Source organism: Hemicordylus capensis, chromosome 4 (genome assembly GCF_027244095.1).
Source record: "Hemicordylus capensis ecotype Gifberg chromosome 4, rHemCap1.1.pri, whole genome shotgun sequence".
Lineage (NCBI taxonomy): Eukaryota > Metazoa > Chordata > Lepidosauria > Squamata > Cordylidae > Hemicordylus > Hemicordylus capensis.
The window spans coordinates 215769287-215788926 of NC_069660.1; the positions used below are offsets into that span (position 1 = coordinate 215769287).

Genomic DNA, 19640 nt, shown 5'->3' on the forward strand with positions numbered 1-19640 from the left:
TCTTCTGAGGATGAAGGCAGGACTGTGTCTCTGGGTCGTGACAGAGGATTGAATTTCCTTGGTCCTCCTGGCATGGGTGGTCCTGGCAGCACGAGCTCAACCATGTTGTAGTGTCTTCCTACTCTGTCTTATTCCATTAACTGCTCATGTAATCCCCTGGGGTTAGAGTCGCCATGCCCCCTGAAATTCTGGGTTTCAGCTGGATTTTAAGCATCTCACCCAGATTGTTTAGCCCACCGAGATTTGCCTGGATTTCAGCTTCCCCCCACCCCCACCCCCCCAAAAAATCTAAGCTCTAGCCCTTGTAGAAGCAGAGTTATGGAGCAAAACGTGCAGTCACGATTTTGCTCAAAAATTATTTTCAAGCCTATTTACATAATATGCAAATTAGGCACTTGGATTTGGAAAGCAGAATATGGCAACCTTACCCAGGGTGTGTGTGTCCCAGATCTTTGGTCATGACACAATAAACTTGTTAAAAATTACAGTAAAATAATAATAATAATCTCTTTATTTCGGTCAGCGACCAGCATGAGGTTAAAACAAATGTAAAAGAGAAGACAATCAAACTTCTATTGCAAACAATAAAACCAAGTAAATTTAAAAAGTCCTCCTCAGCATAGATCAAGGTACTGAAAATACTACTAAAATAATTAAAAATAAAGGAGGCAGCAGTATTTCATACTTATGAGACTATTACACACAAATCAAAACTCAACCAGTTGCCTTCTCGACTCCTAAATCTGAGAGGGGTTAAACAATTCAGGAGCTTGGGAAAATATTGTTGTTAGATTTACTGATGATATACAGGTGATACCAGTACCTGCGTGCCCACCTGCAGCTAGCCACATTATAGCTACAAGTTGCTCTGGCCTTAAATCCATCACCTATTTTCCCATTATTAAGCTCTTACGCAAACAGAGGGCTGCACTAAAAAATTTAGCTACCTGTCTGGTGGCGCAGGAATTACTTCCTTCCAACAGCCTGTCAATCATCTGAGGAGAATCAAGACCTGGACATTTAGCTATCAAAGGGTAAATGAGATCCTGACGCAGGTCTCTATAGAACAAACATTCCATTAGCACATGGGTGACTGTTTCCACTTGACCCTCACCACATGGGCAGAGCCTCTCCCCATAGGGAATCCCTCTAGATCGGCCCTCTAAGAGGGCCAAAGGCAGGGCATTGCATCTTGCCAGGGTAAAAACTCTTCTAAGTGGGGGCACTTCCAAGACAGTGAGGTGGTATGCTGGGGCCAAACTATATCTGACTGATTCCTGGCTCTTAAAGTCAGGTACCCTTGCTATATCTGTTTGTCTCTCAATATCCTCAATTCTCTGTTTGATGAGCTTCCTAGCTGTCTCCAAACTTTGTGTAAGCAAGCAGGGGCGTAGCAAGGTTGGAGTGGGCCCAGAGACGAGATTTTAAAATGGGCCCCGCCCCTCAGAGTCCAGGGCCTCCGCACACCCCAGGCCCCCAAGGATTTAAGTCTGATATTCCAAAATAAGTATGCTGCCTGGAAATACATTTCACTGAATACACACACACACACGTCACAATATATAGTGATATACATTGAGTACTATACATTTGTTTTACTTTTAATGCCTAGAACACACTAGAAAGATGAATGATTAAAATGGACCCCTTGCTGCAGATTAGCAAAGGAGACTTTCAACCATGCAGGGTGAGCCTATGTTTGTTTTCTCAGAATTCTGAACAAATTCAGTCAAGTTCGATTCCAGGAGGTTTCTCACAGGAGGCTTTTAAAGCCCTTTAACACACATCTCCTCTGGAATAGAGGTGCTGCATTCACATGTTGGCCAGATTTACCCTGAAGTCCCTGCAAGTTATTGGGGAGCAGTTCACACACAAGAAAAATAAAATAAAATAAAAGCACAAGACATGCTTCACAGTTCTCACTCAGACCTTCTGGGTTGCAAAACAACTTGAACATAAGTGCATTTATGAATGAATGAATGAATGAATAAAATAAATATAATACTGTTTCTTCCAGAAGTTTTTGTAATTTTCTGCCATGAAACAAGCCACTTACAGGACTTTTTAGATAGTTTTTTTTAAGCCAGCAAATTTTCCAAGCTGTTTAAAAATAAATATTCAGAGATTTCTCAGTCCCTCCCCCCCATATCAAAGCCCTATGGCAAGCAGATGCCTATATATCCGGGGGGGGGGGGAAGGAAGGTAACCACAAAAAGGAGTTCACACTCTACCTGGCAAATGCTGGGTTCGGCAGGGCAGCAAGGGGTCTTCTGCTGCAGAGAACAGTGGTGGCCACTGTGGCTGCCTCCTCCTTCCTGGCTGGCTTGGGCCCTACTGGAGTTCAGGCTTCACAGAGACCTACATGGAGGCCTCCGTGGAAGCCCCGCCCACCCGCCGATCAGCTGAGAGGCGGGAGAAAAGGAGCTCTTTGCAGCTTGTCTGCTGCCTCGATTGCCGGCCAGGAGAACAAGCTGGAGAGACGGCGAACAGGGCAAGTGGCTGAAGGGCCTTGGGGCTGGGCAGGGGGCAATGGGGAGTCACGTGAGGTGCCTCTGGGGGGTCCCTCCAGGCAGTGGGGCCCCCAGACAACTGTCTCCCCTTGCCCGATCATTGTTACATGCCTGTAAGCAAGGCAGACTGATTGAGGCCCCAAGTGGTCATCTTTTGGTTCAGAGCACACTTCCAGGTCGACTGATAAGAATCCTCTAATACTAAGCGGCTCAGCCCTGTGTCCGAGGAAAAAAACTCTCTGCCAATAAAACAGCGCCATTTGCCAACATCTGGCCTCAACTCTAATGAGACCCGCCTCCAATCTGAGCCTCGCATTAGAGGTACACTTGGGTGTCTGAAATATTGCTCTCAAGAATTTAGACTGCACCACTTCTAAGGGGGACAGATCTGGGTAAGGACCCAATTGGGCACCATACAGTAACTGTGCCAATGACTTCACTTGAAAAAGTTTTAAGGCCGCGGGGATAAAATACCCTCCCCTGGTTCTATAGAACCGCAAAATAGCTCGGGCACTGTTTTGGGCAGCCTGGGCCAGTAAAAACATGTAGATAAAACAAGTAACAAAATAAAGTTAATAGAACTTATACAATAAAATACAACAGACTAAAACAACATGGCAGTAACAGGAATAATAAAAGATTTATAAAATCAATTCTGCGCAACGTTAGAAGCTAGAGTTGCCATGCCTCCTGGAATTCCAGGTTTCACCCAGATTTTAAGCATCTCACCCAGATTGCTTAGCTCACCCAGCTTCACCTGGATTTCAGCTTTCATTAAAAAAAAAAAAAAAAAAAAAGCTAAGCTCTAGCCCTTGTAGAAGCTTATGTAGGAGTTGTGGAGGAGTTGTGGAGCAAAACATGCAGTCACTATTCTGCTCAAAAATTATTTTCAAGCCAATTTACATTATGTACAAATTAGGCACCCAGATTTGGAAAGTCAGAATACGGCAACCCTATTTGAAACAAAAAAGGCCGAAAAAAGTAGTTTTCTATGGGCAGGGTTTTTTGGTATGGAATTTCATTCAGTCATGTGAGCTCTCACTTGAAAGCTGAAGTGATCCAATCGCAAAACAAATTTATTCCCTCATCAGGGCCGGTTTCTGATCTTCAGAAAATAGCCCTTCATGGACCACTTCCTCCCTGGGTGGGCCCCCCTGAGGTATGTGGTGAGGTGTACTTTGGCTGATGCTATGGGGGAGAGAAGGCGATGACAGAGAGAGTTATTGCACCACCACTGCACCACGGCAAGAGGCATAGAAGTGGCCTCTGGAACTGGTTCATTCTTGGATTGAATGCGCCTATTTAGTTCCACTTTGTACCTGGTTTTTTAAAGAGGGGCTGAACATCTTAGTGCTAAGACAGGGCAGAAGGACATGAATTGTCCTAGGGCTTATTAAGCTCAGGTCAAAGACCCTTATTAAAATTGCCTCGGCAGCCGTACACTTCTGTACACATAGTAAAAGTAATCTCCAGGCTGTCTTTTGAGATTTAAAAAATGAAATGAAATCAAATGCTTGAGGCAGATATTCAACTCATGCTATATATGCCTAAAAGGCTATTATACTTGAAATAGATTTACAAATGTTAAGGATACTTTTTTCATGAAGGGCATGACATTTTCCAAAATAGTTGAAGACTTTAACATGTGATTCCACCCCCCCCCTTCCCCGCCACCCCTGATGTTAATGGGAAGCACATGATAAAACCTCTAGCCAAGACTTTGAAGATGAAGTAAATGTTAGAAATGTAGTCCATGTAATGTGCTAGCTGGACTAATAATACACATAAACACACCCCAACACCTTTACAAACAAATTGCTGCTTTAGTTAACTGAACCATAACCTTATGCAACTGCTGGGATGGAAAACAAACGAACCATGGAGCTTAAATCCTACATAGTGCACTTTTTTCTCTGGATAAATGAAACTTAAGCTTTCAAGTCATAACCCTTTCCAGCCTTTCTGTGGAAGGCTAATTAACCATGATACATCACTTCTCTGCACATTTCTCAGTTCTGCCATAGTATTTTAAAGATGAGGTAATGTGAACTGCACACTGGATTCACCGTGTGGACACACCATTCAATTTACAGAGTGCATACAGATGTACTTGAAAATGCGAGTCAGGCTTTTGGGTACGGCCTGGTTTTGCTCTAACTTTGCAATGTCAACGGCAATTGTACTTCTCAGAATTTTGAATGCTGGTAAATATATCTGTCTTGGCCCTTTCCTTATACTTCAAGTAAGCTGTCTGCCTAATTTTTTTAAAAAACCTATTTTTAAGGTGAAGCATGAACATTCATTCAATTGAACATCTGTTAATTGCCTTTAGGGGAGACGGGAAGTGATCTCAAGATCATGAAAGGAGTCATCCAATCAGTGCTGCATACAGCTGTTTTGGGCTGCACACAGGAAAAATTGATTTGCACCCACACCAAATGAAGACATGAGGCATAATGTTTTAGGAAGTCAAGGCTACAACTTTATTCAATTAAAAGGCCAATTAAAACAATAGGGATTGGCTCTCCACCCCACAATAATGTGGGAACTAAATGCTGCATCCTTTGAGCAATCTGCCAACATCAGATTGGGTAATGATGCCCTAGCTCAGAACAGCATCTCTACCTGGAGACTGATGCTGCTTCTCTTTGCTGACCAAAGGTCAGCATGGGAAGAAAACATCAACCCCACCCTCAAAGCTCTGAAGCCTTTAAGGCTGGCGATGTCTCTGTGACATAAGCCACATTCAGACATTATGCTGCACAAGTGTACAGATGTCTGTACACTCATGCAAGTGTTTGTGCAAATGATTGTACCTGCATTCATATTAAAAGTGAACCTGGGTACAGGCCCCTCAAATGCATGGTAGAACTAGGAAGTGTACTGCTGTACCTCTGTTCAACATAATGTATTAATGGCTGTACCTGTGTACACTGTATACCCTTATATGAGTGTTGAACATAATATATGGATGGGCCTATGGAGGAAAAAGCCAGACAGAGCACCCCTTCAAACAAGTAGTTTGCTGCCCACCTAGTCCCCATTTCTGTTTCAGAAATCTAACATGTGGGACAAAGCTCACCCACCCAGAGAGGCACTTTGCCCAGTGGCAGCCAGAGGTACTTCTCAAAATTAAATTAGGAATTGCTTACCAGTAGTACTGCTGGGCTGGCACCTACAAGCTGCTGCGAGTAGCAATGCTCCGCCTGGCATCCCGTGAGGAGGCGTAGCTCCGGCATGCACAGAGGCCAGGTGTGTGCTGGAACCACACTGCTGTAGTGTGGGATGCTGGGTGGAGTGCCACTGCTTGCAGCAGCTTGCAGGTGCCGGCTGTACCTCTGGTAAGCATGTTCTAATTCAATTTTGAAAGGTACCTCTTGCCGCCCCGCCCCCCCAGCATCGCCCTCATCGGCTGCCCCTGACTTTGCCACTTCTTCCCCCGCTCCGTTTTTTTCTCATTACTGGCCATAAAGCCTCTAGGGACTGCCTAGGCCATCTCTTTATGTTAAATATGTGCCTTGGTGTGGTCACCAGCACAGTATCTTAGGCCATCTTCTACTCATACTGCACATGCAGCCATGACTGGGAATAAACCTAACTAGGGGGTATCGTGTGAAGGAAAAAAGATCCTCATCACCAACCAATTTGATGAAGGCCAAAAAAATTCCAACTCGGCCCCCTAAAACAGCAACCTGCCCAAACCCACACTGTTCCTCAGGGCGGAAGGGAGGCAGGGTGGAGATGTGAGTGGGTGCAAACCCAAATGGCTCATACATCCTGCCCACCTAGATCCCCTGGCCAATTGAATTATCTCCCCGCCTCATGCTTCATCATAAGCAAGGTCTGTAGTTCTAAATTTTTAGCTTTCTATTAATAACTTTTAGTTTGAAATTGACAGTTTGTAATTTCAAATGTGGTTTTAATCTGATCTTTTAACTTGTTTAACTTTATTAATGTTCCATTTTACATTGTATGTGTTTTGTTGATGTTGTGAGCCATCCCAAGCAGTAGTGTACTGGAGGGATGGGGTATAAATATTTTTAATAATAATAGGGTGGGGCGAAACATTGCACCTAGGACGTGCCTGAGTGGATGGCAACATTCCCGAGTTCAATCCTGAAAAGAGGTTTTGTCCATTTGTACAAAAGGTGATGAATGTGCTTCCATTATGGGCCAAACAATCAAAACACTTGCACTGTGGCTCTGGCTTACCTGACAAAACAACATGCTCAACTTATCAACTTGAGTTAAGGACTAAGTATTATTTACTTAGTAAATAATAAATAAATAAATTACCACCCAAAACTTGTGTCTCTAAGTATGCTGCTCATACAAAGCTACAGTTGATTTATGTGACTTTAAAAAAATTATATATATATATTTTTTCCCCCAGTAAGGCCTTCATATTGTGATTATGTAAAGTCAAGGTTATCAATGGTCTCCCTCAGGGAACATTACTTATTTTAAAGGATGACTTTATCCCAGCCTATCCTGTTCTATAGAGCATATCAGAAGTGTTCTGTTTCAGAAAGAAAGCTCAATCATTTACTTTTCTTTTGGAGTTTATCTGGCAGCCTTATTTAAAGGTTATTTGTTGGGTATAATACAGGTGTTAATTCTGATGGCACATATATATTTGTGAGCACCAGAGAGGCTATGCAAAATGAATGTAGCCTGTGTGCCCTGTGGGGTGGTAGGGAAGGTATAACAGGAAAAGAAAGAAGGTGGAGTGCAGATAAAAGGATTGTCTTACCCTTCTAGACTGTAGTCCTTTTACATACCTTACATCTAATAAATAATCTTAGCTTCACTCAATTGATACTGTATACTGTATACCGTTTTTTGGGTAACAACATATTTATGTTACAACATATTTATGTTACAATACCTTATACAAAGTCCTTGCTTATGTTTTAAAAGCGAATTTTGGGTTACAACATTTTGGGTTACAACATATTTATGTTACAATACCTTATACAAAGTCCTTGCTTATGTTTTAAAAGAAAATTTTGGGTTACACATTTTGGGTTACAACATATTTATGTTACAATACCTTATACAAAGTCCTTGCTTATGTTTTAAAAGCGAATGATAATCCCTGACACCCTATAAAGTTTAATCTACAGAAAAACAAAGTGTACATAAATTTTGGAGATTTGTTGGTTTTGGGGGTAATCTTTCTAGTTCTTTTTCTTCCTTTTAACTATCTTAAAACTTGCATATGAATAGGCTTGTTACCACCCATTCTTTGTTCCATATAACAGTTCTTTATTTAGCAATAACATGTACCTGTTCTTTTTCAAGTTAATGAAGAATGCATTTTCAGCACTCTGAGGTAAGCCAGTCACTGACTGCAGTGCACACACAAGGAAGAGGCTGGCTTCTTGTTGCAGGCCGCCAGAAAGCAGTCTTCTTCAGCCCTGCACGCTGGACAGCAGATTGCACTCTGGTACTACAACTGCCATGATGAAGCTTGCTTTGGAGCCAAAAGTTCCCCTTTGCCCCTGCATGTGATGGGAGGGGATTGAGCTTCGTGGAGCAGAGACAGCAGACAGGCCTGTGAAGGCGTGGCCCCTTCTGCAAAAGTTTCTCCCTAGAGTTGAACACCCTGTCTGTCATCATGATATCTTCTTCCATCCAACCTCCAGCAAAAAAAAAAAAAAAAGGCAGGCAAGTGCAAAAATATCATGAAGAATGGGTAAAGGAGTTCTGTTGATTGTCGAAACTGTAAAATGCTTTGAAAGCTCATTGCAATATATGCAACAGAGACTTTGTAGTTTTGCATGGTGGGGTGTATGAGGTGAAACAGCACGCAGCTGGAGAAGATCATGTTTGCAACATTTGAATGAGGGGCCAAAAATCAAACCATATCCAACTTCCTAATTAATGAAAGTTAATCAGAAGCTAATAAGGTTGTTATCATCTCTTATTTTTGTACCAGTTAAATGAAACAGGGAAAGATTTGATGGTCTCTCTCTGGTGACAAAGCTTCTTTCACTTTATATGACAAATGTTAAGAACATGAGTATTTCTTCTATGCTGCTAATGTGTGTATATTGCTGAGCCTGGGTGGTTGCAACAAGCTTCCTTGTTTTATTTATTCGTTAAAACTTGTGTACCCTGCCTTTCTAACAACCTATTCAAGGCAGTTAACAAGACCAAAATAGTACAAATATGGAGTAACCAAAAATACTTATAGAAAGAAAGAGATGCACTCTGAGGGCAAAAAACAACTTTAATCTGCTCTTTTAAATGGCTTGTTATCAGCTATGTTGTTTTCTTATAATACTGCTTTTCAAAATTGCTATTGTTTATTATGGGGTAGCATTCAGACAAGTTACTCATGAGAAGCACCACTTAAATCAGAGAGTTATCTGCATTACCAAGGCCCACAGATTTAATGGGTTATGGCTAACTTAGTCTGAATGTTATCCATGAATTCTAGAACAAATTGCTTTAAAAAGCAGCATATAAATATATTAAATGTAATACATTATTACACTACTAAAGTTATTGTTCATGTTCTAAAACACATGATGTCATTTTATTAAGGTTTTACAGTGAGGCTGTTCTCATGCGCAGCCTAATCCAGACTAGGGATACTCAGCTTGGGTTAGGCTGTGCGTGAAAACCGCTGGGACTGGGCTAAATCCCGGTGGGGCAGTGCCACCTTGCCCAACTTTTTATCTCAGCTTAAGAGAGCAAGTGCTCCTTTAACTCCGGCTACCTGCTCATTTGCAAGCATGGGCTGCTTCCAGCCCAGCCACACACAGAGATGGGAGCCTAGAGTGCCCATCTCTTGGGGGGAATCCCCCGATGCATCATGGTGCATTGTGGGATTCCCAGAAGCTGGGACATGTCATTTCGGCTTCTGGAGTTGAGCACTGCACCATGCAGGGCTGCTTGTCTGGGAGCATGATCCATACTCCCAATCACGTATCGGGGGTGGGGGGAAGGTGGGTTTGAGCAGCCTTCCCCCCCATCATGTGAATGACCTCAATGTGTTATTTATTTTGGAACTCTTCAGGTGGAAAGCCTACATATGCATTTTATGGCATTGGTGTCTCCACTGAATGCTTATTATGGCTCATGTACTAGAAATGGGGCTTATGTCTCCCAAATGTTGTTGTTTTGCTTTAGGCAATTTGCTTTGCAATTCAGAATTTTTCACTTAAGTTTTTGCATGACTAGTATATCCCATACCTTACGGATCCAGTGCTAAATGAATGGGGCATCTGAAGATTTTGCATTCTGTGCTAGAGTAATATTGTTGACGGCATCAGTTTTTTGTGGAACACAAAAGAAACTTTTCTGCAGTCTCCATTCAATAGTCATAATTTTTTAAATTTTATACCTCATGTACTGCTCTTCAATCAAAATTACCAGAGCTATTGACATAAATCTTTATTTCCTTTTCATAGATACTGAATAGCAAAACTGTCCCTTTATTGCATACATCTGAACTTCAGCTCAGCAGTCTTTCCTGGGACTTGAAATTCTTGATTGTTATCCCCACCCCCAGCTCTTAAGTGATAGCACTTGGATGTTTGTTGAACAAAGAAGTTTGCTTATGTTTGCTGAGCTGGTAGCAGGTACAGATTTCAAAAGGCCATGCTGCAAAAAGAAAGGAGAATTGCATCACTTGAAAATTAGTGAAGGTAATTAACAGATGAAATCAAAACTGTATTGCTAACTTTAAAAGGAGTAGTAGACATTTTCTGTTTCCAAGGCAGTTACACCCCACTGTTAGTATTTTTTATTTTTGCTGTTTCTCTAGTCTCTTGGTATAAAATAAGTGTAATCCTATATACCAACTTGAGCTGAAACGCAAATAATTCAGGGCCAACCGGTATTTGTCCCAGGAGACCTGCAATTAGGATCTCCCAAAGTTTGTGTTTTGCTAATTGGCAGCTCCCCATGGGGGAACTGCTTTGAGGATTGTGGGAAGTGGTGCTTTAGGGTTTAACCGTTTCTGCCGAAGGGACTGTTAGCTCCTTGGTTGTGGGAGACGGGTACAGCATCTGCTCTCCTAGTATGCTTCCCCAATCAGAACCAACCCTGTGGGCTGTTAATGAGGAACATAAAATCTATTGGAGATTTGGCTATGTGAGGGAACTGTTACTGGTCCCACTTTTGTGGCACCATGTGTGGTGGAATTACCTATCACACCAACTCCATGATATCTATTGTCCATTGCTGCCACCAAGTAGATTTTTCCTTTATGTGGCTGGGTCTACTAAAATAGCCTTTACACCTTGCAAAGATACCAAAAACACCTCAGTAGAATGGAAAGGCTTTAGGTGTGGGGCAGAATCAAACAAACTTCTAATCTTTAAATGTAACAAAAAAGTTTACTTTGTAAATATTTGGTCAATTTAAAAAAAAATAGCTTTTTGGTTTCTTTATACAACAGAATATTTTAGAAAACAAATCATTAGAACATTAAAGGAAGATATAAAAAGGTGGAAAAACACATCCAACTGAACTATCTATAGATGGTCCCTAGCTCGGAGTCTGCCCCCCACCCCTTTACCTCAGCCTTTGCAGCAAATTGGCTTGTTCCTAGTGCAATCTCAGGTCTTGGTCACCTTTACAGACTTGGAGTTCAATCCAGCCTAGTTCTTCTATGATTTCAGCCCTTATCAGAGTTACTGCCACAGCCATAGCACTGACTCTTTCAGTCTGTGTTACCAGTTCTTCAGCTAGACTCCTCCACTCCCACGGTTCTCCAGCGTGTAGCTTCTTGACTGCACTGCTTGTCCTTCTTCTGATCTCTGAACTGTGCTAAAAGCAACCAAAAGTTTCCTCCATTTTTCAACACACAACCAACAGAATTGAAACTCCCTTCCCCTCCAAAATTAACTCAGTACATTGCATCATCTTTAACTGAATCTTGCTTGAGCAGAAGCCATGAACATTTGACCCCATCAGCTCTCTTTACACAGAATCTAGCAACATTTTCATGCAGAAATCCTATTTACAATAATGAAGTAGTCTGGGAATATTAATACTTTTTACAATATCAGGGTTTATTTGCAAAAACCAAGAGGTCTGGGCACCAGCAACAGTCACTGGAGGTACTGTGCTGGGGGTGGATAGGGCCAGTTGCTCTCCCTCTGCTAAATAAAGAGAATCACCACGTTAAAATGTGCCTCTTTGCCAAGTTAGCAGGGGATAGACCAATACTGTACAGTTAGGATCAGGGGCTGTGGATAAAGGGCATGCTGATATGGCAGTGTGGTTCGTCAGTGTTCTTGAGGGCTGTTCAACCCTCAAGGACATATTTCTGAAGCTAAAAAGTCCTTTTTGAGGGAGGAGAAAAATCAAAAATTGTTCATCCCTCTTCCTCTCTCCCTTTTTGCCTGCTCAGCAGCATACTGGACCGAGCTGCAATACAGCATTTCTGCAGACACAGTCTTTGTTTTATGCCCTACTAATGCTTCACAGAATGTGACCCACTGTCCACAATTTAAAGGGACGTTCTCCTATCCATGACATAATGGGGATGCAGAAGAGGACAACAAATTACTATCAAACGATTATGCTCTTGCACACTTCCCATTCACATGGCATCTAAGCAAACTTCCAGACGGATTGTTCCCATTGCATTGTTGATACCTGAGGGATATCTATCCCTCCACCATGCTTTTCAGGACCCAACTCACAGCCGTTGAAATCCAGTACAAACAATTAAAATACAGTAACATAAAATAAACTTTATTACAGTCTATGACCAGTGCAGAAACATAAGAAGAAAGAAAAAAGTAACAGTATAGGTTTACAAATTTATATACAGTATACAGTAAGAAAGTAAGTTATTTCACTATGTTAATCATTAAATGTTGCCACACGTTCATCACTGTTAGATAGAACTTAGCCACATTATAGGTAACCTTGGCCTGATGGTCTGATAACAAGAATGAAATGTGTACTTCATTTTCTCTGCCTGGTATATGCTTAATCAGTGGTAAAATTAATGACTCACGCGAGTCCCTATAAAAATTGCAATATAATAAAACATGAACCGCCAAAAGGTAAGGGAATCTTTAGATTTTACAGCCTCAGTCAGTTGTTGCCAACCTTCTTTGTTTGCCTTCCTTTTTAAATCTAAGAGTAATAGTTCATACTAGCTGGGCTGGGCGCAGAACATCTGTGCCTCTAGTGCTCCCCACTCCTTCCCCCTCCCTCTTGTTATTTCCTCTGTTCTCCGCCCCGCCGCCACTGCTTTCTTTCCCCCACTGCTGGCTGGCCGCTTCTGGCATTTTCTTTCCCTGTCTGCCCACCCACCCCCACCACTGTTTTCTTCCCTCTTGCCTTCTGGCCTGTCCGCTGCCGCCCCCCCCCCCGCCCACCTGCCGCCGCCAGCTTGTACACTTGTGGCATCTACATTTCTCCTGTAATTTCTGTAAGAACTAATGAGGTCTTTTTTTGGCCTGTATGCACTCCTGATCAAACCATACCTTCGATGTTAAACCTCATGATTGCCTATTCCTCACTTCTTTATTCATTAAGCCCCCTTGCATTTCATTGATAAGACTCTTAAAGTTTCCTAGCTTATTGTCATCATTATCATTCATTGGATTAGCCTTAATTTCCTGTATCCTATCTGAGCGAATTAGCTTGGCAATTGCTTCACTCACTTCAACTGTCCATTTAACACATATTATTACCGTGTTCTCCTTCCAGATCAGTTTGATCAGTTTCTCCTTCCAGATCAGTTTGATGGTTACCATCAAACTGATAGTTGCCATCAGTTTGATAGATGATGATGACGATTAAAATACAATGCAAAATGCACTTGGATGGAAGGCAGTGTTCCCTTTAACAGGAATTCCCAGGCGTTGTTGACTACAACTCCCATAATGCCCAGCCAAAGGCCATTGCAGCTGGGGATGCTGAGAGTTGTAGTCAACAACATCTGGGAATCCTTGTTAGAGGGAACCCTGATGGGAGGGGATGGTTCCTTAGTTGAGTCTGGTCCAGTCATGATGGAAAGAGTCTGTCAAGGCCCTGACCTTGGGTGACTATCAGGACTCAGTCTGGGAGGGGGAAAGCTAGTCAGATGTCACCTGTACTCGCTGCTGAGGTGTGGATCCTGGGCCCCAACAGTGAGCATGAACCAGGCAACCAGGAGCCCCAGGGACTTGAACCAAGGCCTCCAGAGACAATCCCTCCTGAGGCAAACTCACCAAAGGAGTTGGGCTCTTGCTCTCCAGTGCCAGCTCACCAACACAGTTTAAATTATTAACAAGTCTCTATGGTTGCCACCTTTTTTCTGATATAAACGTTTCTAGCGTTACAACTGTATGGCAGGCCATCCTTCACATCTCCTTTGCCCTAAGGCATGATGGAGTTGAGGATCCCCCTATAAGTACTGAATGTAGACTTTTTGTCATGAATGTTATTCATGCTGTCATCGTTGCACAGCAAATTATTCCATGGCAGATGTATTTCTGACAATGTTTCCAACTGTGTGAACCGCTGTGTGTGTGTGTGTGTGTGTGTGTGTGTGTGTGTGTGTGTGTGTATTTAACATATTTTTATACCACCCAAAACTTACATCTTTGGGCGGTTTACAACAAAATACCAAGACAAACTCCTAAAAGTGGTACATTCATTCAGAATTGATAATAATTGGTTGAGGTCTGAACATATGTAAGCCCCTGTGTGAGGGGCTTGAGGTTTTTTTTAGACTTTTCAGGCATATCCTCTTGCTAGTGTTTTATAATGAACTCTGAGAACAATCACATTTTAAAGCACAACCAGATGAAGGGGAAACTTCTCATGATGTCATTATTTTGATACCTCCATCCATCCCTTTCATGGTAGCCTCAAATGATGTTCAGGCTGCCCTTGATGTATCCTGTGTGTTCATCTCGCCCAATATGGCAGGAAAATCTGATGTCATCTGCAGCTGTTTCACCATATTTCAAAGGAGGAGTCATTAACCCTTTCTAGTAAAACCAGCCATGCAAGGAAAAGGAGGAATTTATTAAAACTGCCATCAAATTATGTGTGCATTATATAAAGGATGTATATAATGCTCAGCCCCTCTCACTAAAATGTGTCACGGGGGAAGGTAAACCTGCTGTGTGGCTGTACATGTGCACTGCTCTGGTGAAATCAATTGAACTTTGCTGCTTAACACAAGCGAAAGAAGCTTCACTTCTCCAGACTGGGTCAGATATCTGGTATATTGCAAAGATTTATCCAGGGAAGAGAATCCTGGAAGTATATGTCCTCTATAAACAGAAAATTAATCATTAACTTAGAAATCAAAGGGTGTTATGGCAGTGCAAGGGTTAATTGCTTTTAAGTACAAAGCCCTGGAAACCAATGCTTTGTCTTCTTGTTTTAAGAGGAAGTTTTGCCCTTCTTTTTGCTTTGGTGTACATGAGAAATGACATTCCTGATTGCAGTGAAGCCTTTCTTGTTTTCCCCACTAATATAATGATCTGTCTTGGTGTCAAGTGTTCACTTTTACATTATATTGCTGTGTTATGTTGCTTGATGTTTTTCTGAGATGAAGAGGCAATATCGCACCCACTCAGTTAACACTGCTTGAATCCAGCCCCTTGTACTGAAAGGCCTTGAACACTAGTTGCCTTCTCTGAACAAAAGCTGCATTGACAAGAGAATAACAGTCTGCAAAAGGAGAAAATATTGATAGTTTTATAAATCTCTCCATAGACCTGTTAAGCCATATGAATTGCATTGAGGGCACCTGGAACTATTTGCAGTAGATTAAGTATGCTTTACCTGATAGTGAACTGCTAGAATATAAATATGAGGTGAATATATGTGGACATTTTCTCCTGGTGCTCTAAAAGCCAGAGGAAGGTTTTTCCCCAGTGGTCAGATGCTGGAACATGCACCATGTGCCTTGCAGTGCATCCTTTCTTTGCCATCCATCAATGCTGGCCTTTACACATCCTCCTAAATTATGTTAAAACTCAGACTTTACCATTAAAGTGGACTGTACGTGCCATGTGCATTTATGCTAATTTTCAGTTAAAAGGTTGGGGTTTCCATCAGAACAGGAGAATTTCCACTTTAGATGAGATAGCGGTCACATCAGCTGCCTATTGATGGATTACAAAATGGCTGCCAATGCAACACCTTTGAACACACTGTTGCACTTAAGGTTGTGAGAACCGCAATACAGGTTTTAGTCGCCACATGTGTATATGGTTTTCAGAATTTCACTAGTTCCAAGTCCTTCTAGAATAAATATAAAAGTTATGCTTTGATTATTCTGGGATGAAAACCAAGGCAAACTAAGGATACAGGATAAAAGAATCTTTGTAGTTTTTTATATATATCATAAGGGGACCATAAAGCATAGAATAATGTATTTACTTTGCTTTGATGTTGAACAATAAAAGTTCAGTTTTGTTGCCCAACAACTAGTCTGTTTTAGAAAATACATCCTCAGATGAAGAACGTAGGTAGAATATGTGATTCTAAAGCTGCCTGTTCGTTTTACTGAGATTATTGTACATAGGTGAAAAGTTACCAGGCTTTTAAGGATCATCCTGTATAACTGCCTTCAGGGGAAATATATATCTAAGATTGGCAGCAGATAACATTTGAGATTCAGATATTATATTGGTTCCGGATGGATATTTAATTCCTCCACCTTTTCTGTATTAACCTTTTTCTTTTTCAGAGGTTTTTCCCTAATCACCAGTAATTAATCAATTACATTATTCTTGAGTGTGTCACTAGCTTAGCTCATTTCTCATATCAGTGTCACCAACTGTTTTGATGTAATGATTTTAGCCTCAATCCAGACCAGCACAGAGTTGAGCTTGCTTCACTTCACTGTCCTCCCCCCACCCCACCCATTTTCCTGCCAAGATGGAGGGCCAAATTAAATGTTATGTTAAAGTAAAGTGTACTGTTGAGTTGGTGTTGACTCCAGGCGAACACAGAGCCCTGTGGTTGTCTTTGGTAGAATACAGGAGGGGTTTACCATTGCCTCCTCCCGCGCAGTGTGAGATGATGCCTTTCAGCATCTTCCTATATCGCTGCTGCCCGATGTAGGTGTTTCCCATAGTCCCATAGTTTCCCATAGTTCCCATAGTCTGGGAAACATACCAGCGGGGATTCGAACCAGCAACTTCTGGCTTGGTAAGGCTGTCATTATTGCTGATGAGCTAAACTTTTCTTTTAAAAAAGCAACCGGATTAGAACTGCCCCGAGACTGGGACCACAATGGGGTGTGTGTGCAGGGGAGCTTTAACCCCGCCCCCTTGCACACATGCCCAACTTTGGTCCTGCTTGTGGCCTTATATGGTTCTTGTTTTGCTGAAAGTGAAAAAGAACTCTGATTGTCACCAATGGGATCCTTTTCCCTTGGCAAATATCAGCTGCAGAGAAGTGTGGTCTGTATTGGAACTGTGGCAGGGGCAGAATTAAATCTCCCTCTCTCCAGCAATCTCAGTCCATGGAGGGGATCCAGTCTTGCAGCTATTTTTAAAAGAAGCCTGTCAGCACTAATGATGCTGGCTGACATCCGGATTAGCACTGTTTGCCTGAAGCAGTGCAAGTTGCAGGCTGCAGTTGCACTGTTTCCAACCATATCTCTTTCCCTCTGAAGCCCACTGGGCATCACCAGAATAGGTCCCTGAGGCTGAGGGTCAAACAGAATATACTTCTTGTCTTTCAAGAGGAACTGCATAAAAACATAACCCTATTCATATGACACCGCTGTGGATAAGAATGTCTAGATAGGGATGAATGTAATGGTTCGTGCTGCCCCATCTCTCTGTTTTCAATGAAAGGCCTGCATTCACTATTATGGTTATTATGCTGGCCTTGGGCTGAAATAAATAAATACAATACAATACTATTATGGTTATCTGGAAGTTTTACATACCCACTTTTCAACAACAAGTTCTCAACATGACTGTATGTACAGGTGTGTGTATTTGTGCAGAAGACCTATTCAGACCTGCCACTGAATGTATGGCAGGGTAGTGGTGACAGGAGGTATGAAGCTTCCACACACCCCATCCCATCCATGCCTGTCCATGGATGTGTCATCTGAACAGGCCCATAACCTACTAATTGTTTTGCATCATATTTTAAAGGTATAAATTCTTTTCATCACATAATTTGTGGTCATATTTGTCTATCTAATTTGTATTTAGTTTGAGTCTCAAGTTGGATGCAAGTTCAAAGCTCCTTGCCCTTCTGTTATTTCCTACTAAAGGAAGTGGCGGGGGGGGGGGGAGATCTGTGTGTGGTGATGTGGTGGGTCTCTTGTCCTTTCCAGCCCCATTGACAGCCTCAACATTCACCAGCTGCTTTGGGAATAATGAGAAGGCAACATTAGTTAGGAGACCGGCTTGAGAATCTGAAGGTTAACCAGATAGACCAGACTCAACAGTTGCCAAATTTAAGGGTTGTCTGAGAACCTTTCTGGCATGTCAGAAGGCTTCTGGGCCCATTGCTAGCTCCAGGTCTCTGTACCAGTGCCTGCCTCCTCCATGTAGTGGTTCATATGATGGAAGAAGAGAAGTTCTCTTCTGTGGGCCTCCTTTGATGAAACACTGCATGGGCCATAAACCATGCTTGCTGGCAGTTATTGTAAAGCTTGCTTAAGTAATATGTGCATAGACTACAACTCCCACCATTCCTGATTATTGGCCACTGTGGCTGGGGATGATGGAAGTTGTCATCCAAAACCAGCTGGAGGGCTGAAGTTGTGCAGCCCTGACAGTGGTCTTGCACAGAAATTCCCTTTAAAATATCATCCCCAAGTTATCATATCTTGGGAATGATAACTTACAACAGCCCAATTAACAGCTTATGTTCAATGTACATATAAACTGTGTACAGTGTATGCATTAACAAGCATATATAGCAGTACATTTCCAAGGGGCCAGTTGGGATGATCATCTGCTGGCACATGCAATCAGGATGGGGATGTGCTGAGAGCATGCCCATTCTGACACCACTGCAAGGCGTCCTTTAATCACAGTAGGTGGTGTTCATTTTAACCGCTCTCTACACATGCTCCAAAACAGAAGGTTTTGGAGCAAGTGCAGAGGGATGACTTGAAGAGGAGAGAGAAAGGAGCAAGGAGATTTAAAGGGATAGGCGGTTAGTATTACCAGTCTCAATCTGTTGGTGTGTTGGTTACACTTACAGGTTGGGGTATGCAGTAGACTTCCTTGCAGGGGGGGAAGCAGCATAAAAGCAGGAAGAAGAAAGGGTGAGGAGCAAAGAGCTACAACTTGAACCCTCAGAACTATCATGGCAAAGATCCATGTGGATTCTGATTCCAAGTCTGATCCCGAGGCGATGTGGCTGTCCCAGGGGTTTTTGTAATCAGAAACATATCATGAGGCAATGCATAAGTCAAGTGCCCTGAATTCGGGGGCTGAAGCTCATGTGTAATAAAGAAGTTCATGTTTACATGAACCAATCAAGTGGATGTGATCTTTAAGAAACAAAATCTTGAATGGCTGGTGGAGAGGTGTGTGTAGGGTATTGTATGGGTAAACTCAAAAGCTTTATTGGAGACCAGAACATCTCTTCCTGAGAGAGAGAGAGAGGTTTCTTTTTCTGTTAAGGATCCTACTTCTCGGTCCTCGCCAGCTCATTAATGCGGTGATAGGAAGCTGGGTGTGTGTGCCATGCTTATTTGAGTAGTTGTGAAAGGTCTCTTTGACCCAAGTCTGCTTGCTAGCTTCTTCCCTTCTTTGCAAGAAAGAGGCCATGTGGGTCTCCCTGCAGCTGATTGTTAACTTGAGCTGGGGCAGTGCTGCCCCATGTTTGCTTGTGCCAAGTGACCAAACTGCATATTAGCCAAATATGGGCGTGTGCATAGTTCACAATCGCCTGAGCTCAATTAGCCAAGATGGAGGTTGCAAGCCTGAAACCAAATCACATAGAGAGGTGCTGTCTGCAGCCGCAAGATAAGCTGTTTCTGTAACAGATCTTCTTGTGCTAGTACAACTTTGTATGTTATGCAAGTGCTTCATTCATTAGGATACCAGACGTGATTTCATGTAACATTCTGGTCTAGCAAAGAGTTAAAGAGTATACTTAGCTTCAAGGAAACTGCTTATGTATTCAAGGTTCCAGATTGTTAAAATCCATAAGAACAGCTCTGCTGGA

General features: G+C 42.3%; 1 long non-coding RNA gene across 1 annotated transcript in view; it reads left to right on the top strand.

The window, feature by feature from the left end:
• Positions 1-10115: 10115 nt before the first annotated feature.
• The window catches only part of LOC128321971 (uncharacterized), a 48206-nt gene continuing 38681 nt past the window's right edge, over positions 10116-19640 (top strand). Inside the window, exon 1 of the long non-coding RNA XR_008305447.1 lies at positions 10116-10168. This is a non-coding gene — a long non-coding RNA (uncharacterized LOC128321971). The remainder of the gene's footprint in view (positions 10169-19640) is intronic.